Source organism: Nicotiana attenuata, unplaced genomic scaffold, assembly GCF_001879085.1.
Source record: "Nicotiana attenuata strain UT unplaced genomic scaffold, NIATTr2, whole genome shotgun sequence".
In the NCBI taxonomy this organism is placed as follows: Eukaryota; Viridiplantae; Streptophyta; class Magnoliopsida; order Solanales; family Solanaceae; genus Nicotiana; species Nicotiana attenuata.
This window is the reverse complement of record NW_017670365.1, coordinates 79460-92207: the sequence shown is the minus strand read 5'-3', so window position 1 is coordinate 92207 and position 12748 is coordinate 79460.

The following is a 12748-nucleotide window of genomic DNA, read 5'->3' as shown; positions in this document are numbered from 1 at the left end:
CTTACGCCTCGCCTCGTCATAGGTAAAACGCCTCGCCTCTCGCCCCCGCCTTTTAATATATTGGTTTTTCCAATTAAAGTGACATTATTCGAAATGAGATTATTTATTATTTTTTTTTTATTCTGAGTCGCCACTTGGAATATTTTAATTGATGTACCAAGTCACCGGTTTATTTTAAATCCCAAATCGAGGAAATTTTGACTTTCCTTTTGAAGTCTGCGAACCAGAAATTCTGAATAAGGAATTCTGTTAACCCGAGGGAAGGTGTTAGGCACCCCCGGATTCCGTGGTTCTAGCACGGTCGCTTAAACTATCATAATTGGCCTAGTTACCTGATTTTAGTACATGTTCAAACTTATGGTGCAATTTTAAACCTTTAACCGCTTTGATTCATTTTAAAGAAAATTGCAACGTCATTTTTAAAATATGTCTTGAATCATGTCACATAAATGCACCTGCGGTCCGCAACACATTTTATATAACATTGTTGAGATTTAGATTTGGGTCACATAAATGTGCACCCGAGTTTAGGAAGGTAATATTATTAAAATAACGCACCTAAAGCAACTAAGCGTTGTGAACTTTGCGAGGGCCATAGAAATTTGAATGGCGCGCCTCGAATTCCAAGGATTTTAAAAGAGATAATTAAATGAGGGCCACGCATTTGAGATTTTATTTGGCGCGGCGCACCTCCAGTTTAATTTTAAAAGGGGGCTAATTAATTAAAGAGGGCTTAAACGAATTTGAAATTATTTTAGGCTAATGTTCAAAACGAATTCATACTAAGCACGACAAATGAAATATCGAGCATATAAACATCTAAAACACAAGAAGAGATAACAATAATGGAATAAACAAAAGAGTGAATAAAATATGATATTGGCCCCTCACAACTTCATACCCAAACCGTCTTGCACAAATAAGCATTCCATTCTTGAAATCCTTACCAAAAGACAAATTTCAAAAACAATTTTCCATAAAGACGGACATAAGCAGTAGCCTACCAGAAGTATTATATGGCCTAACTTAATGTGCTCTCTTTGTAGTTAAAATAAAACAGCCATGTTAACCCACGAAACATGAATAACAACTTACTAGATTAATAACAGATTAAACCTCATGAACTTCTTAGACAATCTTGGTGCAAATAAACTTTACGAAGCTAGCTTAATACACTATAGTGAAGCCTGCCATAGACATAGAGAAAAATTTTGTATTACCACAAAGAAACTAGCACATTCAAGATAAAATAAAAAATAAGAATAAAAACTACAGTGAAGCAAACTAACAGATTCCAATTGAAAATGCCTACTGGACACTAAACAAGAGCAGCAATAGTAGAGATTTCAAGTTAAATGCAATATACACCAAAGCTCACGATGAAACAGTTCTTAAAAACAAATACGATTAACAAAAATCGATCTTAAAAAAACGAACCTAAGGAAGGGACAAATAAAGGCTCGAAGCTCAGCTATGAAGCACACGAACAGCAGCAGCAGCGAAATTGACCAAATAAGATCTGCAATAAGAGTGAGCTCCAGCAGCGACTCTCTTATCAGCAGTAAAACAAATTAAAACAACTCAAACAGGGACTGAGATCAGCAAATCGGAGCCTAGCTATGCCGAGAACAGCAAATCTATAAATAACGGCACCTTTACAACTTGATTAAGCTTTGAAATTTCCAGAGAATATAAAGCATGGGAAACTGAGACTTGAATCAACTTTGTAACTCTTTTTTTTTTTTTTGGTTCAGTTTTGTTGTTTGTTTTTGAGATTCTGAAATTTTTGAAATTCAGATATGGAATTCTAGAATTTTGAGCTGCTAATAGGGCTTAGGCGTGTCTAAGAGCGTGTGAATTGAGTGTGTATGAGTGAAGGGAGTCGCTGGTTTTGTGGTTTTTTTAGAAACTGAAAATGAAGAAGAGAACCAAGAAGGTCCGCCGTTCCCCTTCTTCTTTAGAGGTCTCGTCCATGTCTGTATAGGTCTAAGTCTAGGTTTTAATTAGAAGGGTATGGGTTTTAGGCTAACGGGTTCAAGTGTATTTGGGCTAGGTAGGAAAATTTGGGCCTAATTTGGCTACAAGAACTAGCTCAATATCCAATTAAATCTTTTCTTCAAATTCTTTTTTTTTAACTTTTCTTTAATTAAAAATCCTAAAATTAAAATCCTAGGTTATCTAAAAATGTGAAATTAAACTAATTAAATAATTACAAAAATTAAAAACGCTACTTAATCCTAAATTAAAAGAGAAAAAATCAATAAAAGGAAAAAGTGTAAAAATGAAGCAATTTTTTTTGTGATTTTCAATTTATTATAAAACAAGTAACTACCGATTGATCCTAAGAATGTAAAATAAAGCCTAAATGCCATGCATGATATTTTTGGTATTTTTTCATGATTTAAATAAAACTCAAACATGCACAAAATGCAAATAATTAAATAAAATTCTACAAAAATTTCTAAAATGGCCAATAATTAACAAAAAATCTATTTTCTTGGGATTTTATAGGAGTATTTCGTATAGGGCAAAAATCACGTGCTTGCAATGTCAGTATTTAGCACTCAGTCGTTTTGTAAAGTTTTCAGTGTTATAATCTCTAAAAAATCTCACTTCAAAAGAAAGAAACAGGCTTCTTATAGAGAGCCTTTAGGGAAGCAGAATTGATTTCAGATTTTACCCATTACCCCTTCTTTGATTTTCATTCTTTTAAGTTAGACCCCAATCTTCTAGCTTGTTTGTTAAATCAGTCCCTATTCCCACTTTCCTAGCAGCTTCCTATTCAGTTACAAGAGATTCCTTTATCCAAACTCCCCACATTACCCTTTGAATTCCTATTATTTACCCTCCGGAATTACTATTAACTGGGCTGGACCCTAACAAACCTGAACCTTTCCCCTTTTCCTTTGGGCTTCTGAATTATGAAGCCCAATTTATGGTCCACAGACCACAAACAATTAAACCAAAAGAGATCAGGGAACTCAAGGCATCATAATTCTAAAGGATCAAAAAATAAAAATGAGAACAAAGCAGCAGGCAGAACATGAGGCTAAAAGTACTAAAGAAACTGTGAATTACACTATTATGCTAAACACCACAAATTAATATGACCTAATTCTAATCATGCAAACAAAGGATCGATTTGAACTAACAAAGAAGAAGAAAGAAACAAGAAGAAGCAGAAATATGCGACTAATTAATCAAAAGAAAAGAAAGAGACAGGTTGACAGACCAAAACTAAAGCATTAGCCCAAATCTCGGATGAAAAAACGTGGCCACTCAAACTGTTCCACCAAAGCCTGAAACTCAACCTAACGAGCACCTTTGTCAAGGACACTCTGTCAAGGCAAGTTTCAAGCCTGGTGAACAAAAACTTCTAAAAACCCAAACCCCGAAATTAGATTAACTCCATATCCCAAAATCGACAAATTCTAGGGTTCAATTGGAAAAGTTATCAGGAGTTCCAGCTTTGGGGATACATAAGGATCGTAAAATGCAAATCTGGGCTAATTTAAGGAGGCTAGGGTTCGAAATCCAAAATTTGATCTCAGATTCGAAAAGTTCTGAGACGATTTCAAAGACACGGGGGGTAGATTTGGTATGAGGGGATGAAGGGGGTGGCGTGATGTTAATTTGGAGGTGGTTTGTGGTGGCGGCGCCACCGGAGGGAATGAGGAATTTAGGGCGGCGGATTTAAGGTTCATGGAGGGTCTCTGATGGTGAAGACGATAAGTGAAGAGAGAGGGGTTGGACTTGGGGTAAGGTCGTTTGGACAGTTAAATATATTTAGACAAACCAGTTCCCAGCCGTTCGATGAGTGAAAATCAACGGATGGGATAATAGACCTCAAAAACATCGCCGTTTGGTCATAGCTGAAGACTGGACCGGGTTAGGGGCGATTTGGGCCTTGATTTGAATGAGTCTTTTGGGGGAAATTGGATTGGGCCTGGGGAAATTCAATTAGAATAGCCCAAAAATCAGCCTTCCTTCATTTTCTTTTCTTTTCTTTTCAATTTTCAATTTTCCTCTTTTTCCTTTTCAAATTAATTTAAAACCTAAATTAACTCTTAAACTAAATTAATTTACCAAATTAAGCTAATTACTCATCATAGTATTTAAAACAATTAATTAACTCCTAAATAAAAAGAAAAACTATAAACTTCAAAATTAAAAAGTTAAAAATTCAAAGTGAGTTATTTTTTGTGATTTTTCATTTTTATAAACAACTAATTTACTAATTAACCTAAAAATGTAGAAATAAATCCTAAATACAAATGCAGAGTATTTTTTTTTTTTTTGTATTTTCATGATTTAAATAAAAATCAAACATGCATAGAAAAATGCAAATAATTAAGAAAATTCTACAAAAATTCCTAAAATGGCAAATAATTAAAAGAAAAATCTATTTCTTTGGGATACTGTAGGAGTATTTCATATAGGGCAAAAATCACGTGCTCACAGCTGCCCCTCTTTGCTCGGAGACACGAAGGATTTTCGGGCAAAGATAAAATGAGCAATTAAGATAGATTTTTGCCCGTTTGAAATTCCATGAGAAGCTTTTTTTGAAAAAGCCTGGTCGAACCTTGCTTCAAAGATTGCCTACATATCCTTGGCTATAAAGGAATCAGGTCAGTGTAGTTTTGGAAGTTTCGGTAGCTGGGACTACCGGGAAGCTGTGATTTCACTGCTGTTGCTGCTACTACTGCTTGCTGAACTCCTTATTACACCAAAATGAAAAATAAGAAGCTAAACTAGCTAAGCCTATAAACTACGAGTTACAAGATTCCTATCTATAAATCTTCTGAATCTTGATCTTGAGTCTTGGTTGGTTCTTCCTGCAGACTCTGATCTGAATCTTGATGCTCATTAGCTGCAACCACTGGTTCATTCTTCAGCTTTTGGATCAAGGCGGGATATGCGAAGCTTGTGACTTCAATCATATCTTGAGCCGTCCGCATCTTTCTCCGCTTCTGCACTTTGAGTTCACTTTTTTTTTGTTTTCTTTCTTCTTTTCTTTATTCTGGATTGAGACTCATTCTTTTGGTCATCTCGAACCCTGTGCCTCGAGGTAAAACCTGCTCAGACACCAAAACAAACAAACGAACGAAATTTTCTGCCCCAGTTTTCACTAAGAAAATTTCGTGAGTTATTGTAACAAAATCTAAACTACTTCTCTATTGAGAGCAATAAATTCAGGATTGTGTATTCTTGGGAAAAGAGATTAGGGAGTGGAGACCCTATATCTAAAATAAAAGAAACTAGGGAGTGGAGACCCTATGTTGGAAAGGCGACTAGGGAGACGAGACCCTATGTCTAAAATAAACCTCAACTAGGGAGTGGAGACCCTATGTTGGCAAAAGGCGACTAGGGATTGGAGACCCTATGTCTAAAATAATCTCAACTAGGGAGCGGAGACCCTATGTTGTCAAAAGGAGACTAGGGAGTGGAGACCCTATGTCTAAAAATAAACTCAACTAGGGAGTGAAGACCCTATGTTGGCAAAAGGCAACTAGGGAGTGGAAACCCTATGTCTAAAATAAATCTCAACTAGGGAATGGAGACCCTATGTTGGCAAAAGGCGACTAGGGAGTGGAGACCCTATGTCTAAAATAATCTCAACTAGGGAGTGGAGACCCTATGTTGGCAAAAGGCGACTAGGGAGTGGAGACCCTATGTCTAAAATAATCTCAACTAGGGAGTGGAGACCCTATGTTGGAAAAGCGTAAAAATAGAGATTGGGGGTCCTAAGCTACCATTTTTTTGAATTTTCTTCTTATATCAATTTCATTTTTTTTAAAAATGAGTAAAAATGCAGGAAAGAATTCGGAGGAGCCTTCCCTTTTGGATTGATTGTTGCTGCAAAGCTGTTTCTAGCCCTTGCGGAGTTTCTCTTTGGTTGCACCTGCTTCTTGCAAGGTTGCTTTGGATTGCACCTGTTTCATGTTTTCAAACAAAGAACAATTGTTAGTTTGAAACGGCGGTTGGTTTTGTGGCCTTGATTGTTTCATTCACTTGATCTCGGCCCGGCTTCTTTGATGAAGATCTCAATTGCAACTGCCCGTTTCTTGGGGACCGATTTCATTTCAGGCCCTGAGAACCTCTGGTTTTTTCCAAATTTTGCCATGACGGTTGGTCGGTGGAACTTCAGCTTTCAACTTTATTTTGTCTTTGTAGGCCTTTCCCTTCTGATTCTTTTTTATCTTTTTCTTTTTCTTTTATTTTTTTTTCTTTTCTTCGGAACATTGGGGAACGTTTTGGCTCCTCAAACTTTGCTACAACAGCTAGTCGCGTGGGACTTAACCTTTTCCAACTTTATTTTGCCTTCGTAGGCCTTTCATTTTTGGCTTCTTCCATCCAACTTTAATTTCAGAGCATTTGGGCACCTTGGCTTTTCAAACCTTTGCCAAGACGGTTAGCCACGCGGGACTCAACCTTTTCAACTTCATTTGCCTTTATAGGCACTTCAATTTAATTTTCTCCTTCCAAGAGTTTTGATTTTGAAGCATCGGCCGCCATGGCTAGTCGGGGTCGACTTGATGCCCCTGACGAGGCTGGGTGCCTTTTTGCACATTAGCTCGTGTCAAACGAAAGCCCTGTAAATCAGTCTTGCCATCCCTTCTTTGTCTCAGTTCCGGAATAGAGTTAGACCGAAAGGGATTCAAAGAAAAATAAATAATGGTCAGGACAATGAATTTAAACGAGAGGAATCCCTTTCGGGGAGAGGAAAGAAGGACTTATCTGGAGTACATACGGACTTCAATGAACATGACATGCCTTTTGGACTGGATGCCTAATCTGTGTAAGCCGTCTGACTCTCAGAAATTCATCACAAATTTGCCTTGAAACCGAGAACCTTGCCAGGACTCTGTCAATGCCGATGGTTGTGAGGATCCTCTTTTCGATCAGGAACGCCCTTTGCGGGTTTTCACGAGCTGACCTCTCTCATTTATCTTCTCACCATCGCCTTATAGTGCTCTTTGCGAGTTTTCACTAACAAGACTCTCTCATTTTCAATTTCTCTGCTTCCATCGTCTTACGGTGCCCGTGGGTTTTCACCGATAAGACTCTCTCATTTTAATTCCCTCATTTTGATAAAATCGGATCCAAATAACTGCGTTCTCCAATTTTGAACACCTTTCACCGATTGATCGGAAGGACTTGAACAAGGTTTGGGTAAAAGAATTTGGATAAAATTACAACTTTGGAACCATTCAGGCGGGATCACCGCCGAACCATTATAACACCTGCCCCAGTTTCATTTTTTTTGGGGGAAATTGGATTTTTGTTTTGGTGTGACTGAACCCCAGAGAGAGGCTGCCTACGTATCCTTTTCGGAATCAAGTCAAACGTAGTTCAGGAAAACATTTTATTTTTTTATTTTTTTTGTTTTTTTTATTTTTTTTTGTTTTTTTTGTTTTCTCTTTCTTTTTCCTTTCCTTTTTTTTTCTCTCTTTTTTTTTTGTTTTTTTTTCATTTTCTTTGTCTTTTCTTCCTTTTTTTCCTTTTTCTTCTCCCTTTTTTTTTTTACTTTTCATCTCATTTTTTTTCCAGTAACACTTTCAGGTTCCAAAGAGGGTAGTCAAAGAAAAGTAACCAGCTCAAGGGTTTGCAAAGGGTTGATAGTGTTTGGATAGTGAGAAAGAAAAGCCTTCTTCATCCCAACCGGAGAACATTAATGCTGTATAAAGGATCCAACATAGTACCTTTTGACTGCATTTGCATTGACAGTTATTTCAGGGACATTTCCTTCGATCTGTCCCAAATACAACGCATTCTTTTGGCAGTACCCTTGTTGTAATGTATGGACCTTTCCAATTTGGAACCAATTTTCCTTCAGATGTTCCAACTCTTTGTTTTATTTCCGTAAACTTTATCTTCATCACGATCTAATCCTTGATTCATTATTTCGAGGTCTGACGGCTTTCAGGATCTGGGCATGAAGTCCGCAAGCATGTCATGTTATTGAAATCTGCATTTAACAGAACTAAAAGAGAATAAAAAATGACAAGATTAAGAAAAGAGACATTCATGGACAATGAAATTTTAATTTCATTTGATTTTTGATTTTGATTTTTGATTTTTGATTTTTTTTTCAAATTTTTGAAGATAGAAGGGTTTACATCAGAAAGTATCACAATAAGGTAAAACATCCGGATCACACACTGAGATAATCCGGACGCAGAAAGGATAGCAAGACTGGCTACCGAGACTCCCGTCTGATGGGGAACTTTCAGGCTTGGCGACCGTTTTTCGGCTTTTGTTCTGTATCGGCAATGGCTGCAACGACCTTCAGTGCCGGATCAAATTCCTCATCTTCATAAATCATTCCGACTATTGGCCCGATGTTGTGGTCAGGCAACAGATTGTTCATCACATCAGAAGCTTCTTCATCCCGAAAAACGATTCTTTCTGCTTCAATCAAATCCTCAACTTCCCTTTTAAGGGTCCAACAGTCCTCTGTACTGTGTCCCACTGCTCCAGAGTGGTATTCACATATAGCATCAGCTCAATGCGAGGGGGACTCGGGGTTTGGCCGGTTCGGGGCCACTGGCTGCAATAGATCTAGCCTGATTATCTTTTGGAACAAGCTTGAATACGATTCACCAATAGGGGTGAACTGATTCTTTCTAAAAGGTTGGCGAGAATTGTATTGGGGATTATTTGGTTGAGGATTATATGGAGCTTGGTAAGGATGTGCATTTCTGGGAGGTGGAGCTCGGTTTTGTGTATAATGTTGTGGCCGCGGGTAAGGTTGCGCGTTTATCACCGCATAGGGAGGCGGTGCCACGACATAAGCAACATCTTGAAGGGGATAATAGTGTGGTGGGACGATAGGAAGCACATATGATTGGCTGAATGACCTGCGGGCCCCCCTCGAGCTTGAAACCATCATGACTCCCTCTTTACTCCCATTTCTGTTTATCAAACCCTCCGAACCATTCTGAGCAGACTGTGATGTGACCTTAAAAGCAGCATGACTCAAGATTCGACCTGTTTTTAAACCGTTTTCAACCATTTCCCCGATTTTAATAGCCTCAGCAAATGGCTTACCCACAGCAGACATCATGTTCTGGAAGTAGTCGGCCTCTTGGGCCTGCAGAAAGACCGTGACCATTTTAATTTTGACCCTAGTTCACCCTCCATGAACATGTCGTGATGGCACCTAGTTCCTACAACTAGGTAAGCCTAACAGTGCGGAATAACAAATTAACATTTGCGGAATAATTAAAACTGAACATACGGAAATAACAACTGTATATAAGGCCACTCGGCCTATACAACTCAAGAATATGCGGAAGTCTACAACTAAATTCCAAAACCTGGAAACTCACGGGAAACACAGGCTAATAGAATTACCATAAGTACTCTAATCTCCAGAATATCTACACAAAAGTATGATTGGATAACAGCTCTACCACTAGAATAAGGAAGAAGACTCTTCGGTTTGCGCACGCTGCAGATATACCTCGAAGTCTCCGTGTATCTCCTCGCCTCAAGGATAGTGCGTCTGGGAAGAGGTACCCGGATCTGCACATGAAAAACATGCGCAGGAAGGGCATGAGTACACCACAACGGTACTCAGTAAGTGCCAAGCCTAACCTCGGTTAGGTAGTGACGAGGAAGGTCAGGGCCCTACTGAGGTAAAATATAATATTAATTAACTGTATGAAAATCTGACAGAAATAATGAGTACAGCAGTGAGATAAGACAGGCTAACGAAATAATAACAACTACACAAAGAACAAAATGGACACAGAATGACTACAGCTCAATACCAAGAATAACATTGAGGGTCTCCCAGGATACCGTCCTGTAGCCCTTCCTCACTGTCCAGTGGATCTCCCGGGATACCGTCCCGTAGTCCAACTCATGTGCCAAACCAAAGGATCTCCCGGGATACCGTCCCGTAGTCCAACCATCAATATGCATGGGGGGATCTATCGGGAATCTAACCCGCAGTCCCAAGTAAAAGTGCAGGGGGATCTACCGGGAATCGAACCCGTAGTCCCAAAGTAAATAAACCGGGGGGGGGGGGGGAGCTACCGGAATCCCACATCCGTAGTCCCAATGTAAATGCGCAACCACAGCCAGAAATATACCAAGGAATGAAGTACGAAATACAACACAGATAGAACTAGCCTAGCATGCTTCACGTAGCAGTCAAAACAACTCAAGCAATTAGGCAGTCAAGTCAACTAAACATTTCCTAATCTAGCACAAGTTATACTTTCAAGTAGAATAAGGCAAGTAAGAAAGAAACCAAATCTCAATAACTTAAGTAGAAACCGGATTTTCCATCAATCGGCTCAAGTACGGGCACGTCACCTCACGTACAAGGCACTCAAATATCAAGTACACTCCTAAGGGGATAAGTTCCCCCACACAAGGTTAGACAAGCCACTTACCTCGAATCGGCACCAAAATCAACTCGAAATTACACTTTTACCACGAGTATCCGACTCCAAATGGCCCAAATCTATTCAATTCAATTACATATCGTAAGTAATATTGCAAACAACTAATTCCACTTTTAAATTTAAAGCTAAGGCGCGAAAATAGGTGAAATGACCAAAACGCCCCTCAGGCCAATGTCTCGGAATCGAAAAATTTTCACATTTTCAGAACCCTCGTACTCTCACGAGTCTAACCATATAAAAATCTCCCAAACCGGAGGTCAAATGCCCACTCAAAATCCAAAAGTTAGGTCTAAGAAGTTTTCCCCAAACTATCCAATTTTTGACCCTAAATTCGAATTCTAATGACGGATTTATCTAGATATTGATGGAATACAACTAAATAGGATTAAGAAAACGTTACCCAATGATCTTCTCTTCAAAATCCTCTGAAAATCGCCCTTACCCGAGCTCAAATTGATTTTTCTAACTTATGAAATAAAACCCTCGAAATTTCTATATCTGCACAGGTATTTCCGCTTCTGCGGACAAGGGACCGTTTCTGCGGTCCCGCTTCTGCGGACCAAGCGCCGCTTCTGCAATTTTCCCTTAAGTTGCCAGGCTCCGCTTCTGCGGTCTTATACCGCACCTGCAGATTCCGCTTATGCGGATGCCCTACTGCTTCTGCGATGAACAGGCCGCTTCTGTGACTCCGCATCTGCGGTTCCCAAGCCGCAGATGCGAAAATTCCAGAAGCAGCAATGGTTCAGCTGCTGCAACACCTCTCAAATTCTTCCGTTAACCACCCGAAACCATCCCGAGGCCCCCGGGACCTCAACCAAAAGCACCAATACCACCTAATACCTTATTCAAACTTGTACCAATCTTAAAAACACCTAAAACAACGCCGGAAACCCGAATTAATCAAGGATTCAAGCCTAAGAACTTCAAATTCCAACAAAACACGCTTTCGATCAAAAACCTACCCGGACCTCGTCCGAATGACCTGAAATTTTGCACACACATCCCAAATGACATGACGGAACTACTGTAACTTCCGGAATTCCAATCCGACCCTCGGATCAAAAACTCACTATCGGAACCGGAAACTTATAAAATTCAAACTTCGGCATTTCAAGCCTAAATGAGCTACGGACTTCCAAAATTTGTTCCGAACACGCTCCCAACCCCGAAATCACCTAATGGAGCTAACGGAACCATCAGACTTCCATTCCGAGGTCGTCTTCACACTGTTCCGACTACGGACCACTTTTCAACACTTAAGCTCTCATTTGGGGACTAAGTGTCCCAAAGCTCTTCGAAACTCAACACCGAACGTCCCGGCAAACCAAAATAGCAGAAATGAACTTAGGGGAAGCAGTTAATGGGGGATCGGGGCGTAAATTCTTAAGACGACCGGCCGGGTCGTCACATCCTCCTACACTTAAACATTCGTTCTTCCTCGAACGAGCATAGAGAACATACTTGAAGTAGTGAAAAGATGAGGGTAACTGCTGCGCATATCCCGCTCGGTCTCCCAAGACGCCTCCTCGACCGGCTGACCCCCCCACTGAACCTTCACTGAAGCTATCTTCTATGACCTCAACTTCCTAATCTGCCTGTCCAATATAGCCACTAGCTCCTCAACATAGGATAGATCCTTGTCCAACTGGACTGAACTGAAGTCCAACACGTGCGACGGATCACCGTGATACCTCTGGAGCATCGAAACATGAAATACCGGATGAACTCCGACCAAACTGGGAGGTAAGGCAAGCTCGTAAGCAACCTCCCCAACTCGCCTCAAGATCTCAAAAGGGCCAATAAATCTCGGACTCAACTTTCCTTTCTTCCCAAACCTCATAACGCCTTTCATAGGCGAGACCCGAAGCAGAACCCGCTCACCGACCATATAGGAAACATCACGAACCTTCCTATCCGCGTAGCTCTTCTGTCTGGACTGGGCTGTACGGAGTCTATCCTGAATCGTCTTGACCTTCTCAATTGCCTCTGTGCCCAATAGCCTGGCCTCACCCGGCTCAAACTAACCCACCGGGGATCTACACCTCCTGCCATACAAAGCCTCATACGGCGCCATCTGAATGCTGGACTGATAACTATTGTTGTAAGCAAACTCCGCCAGTGGCAAGAAATGATCCCAAGACCCTCCAAACTCAATCACACACGCACGGAGCATATCCTCAAAAATCTGAATAATGCGCTCAGACTGTCCGTCCGTCTGGGGGTGAAATGCTGTGCTCAACTCCACCCGAGTACCTAACTCCTGCTGCACGGCTCTCCAGAACCGCGATGTAAACTGAGTACCTCTGTCCGAAATGATAGAAACTGGAATA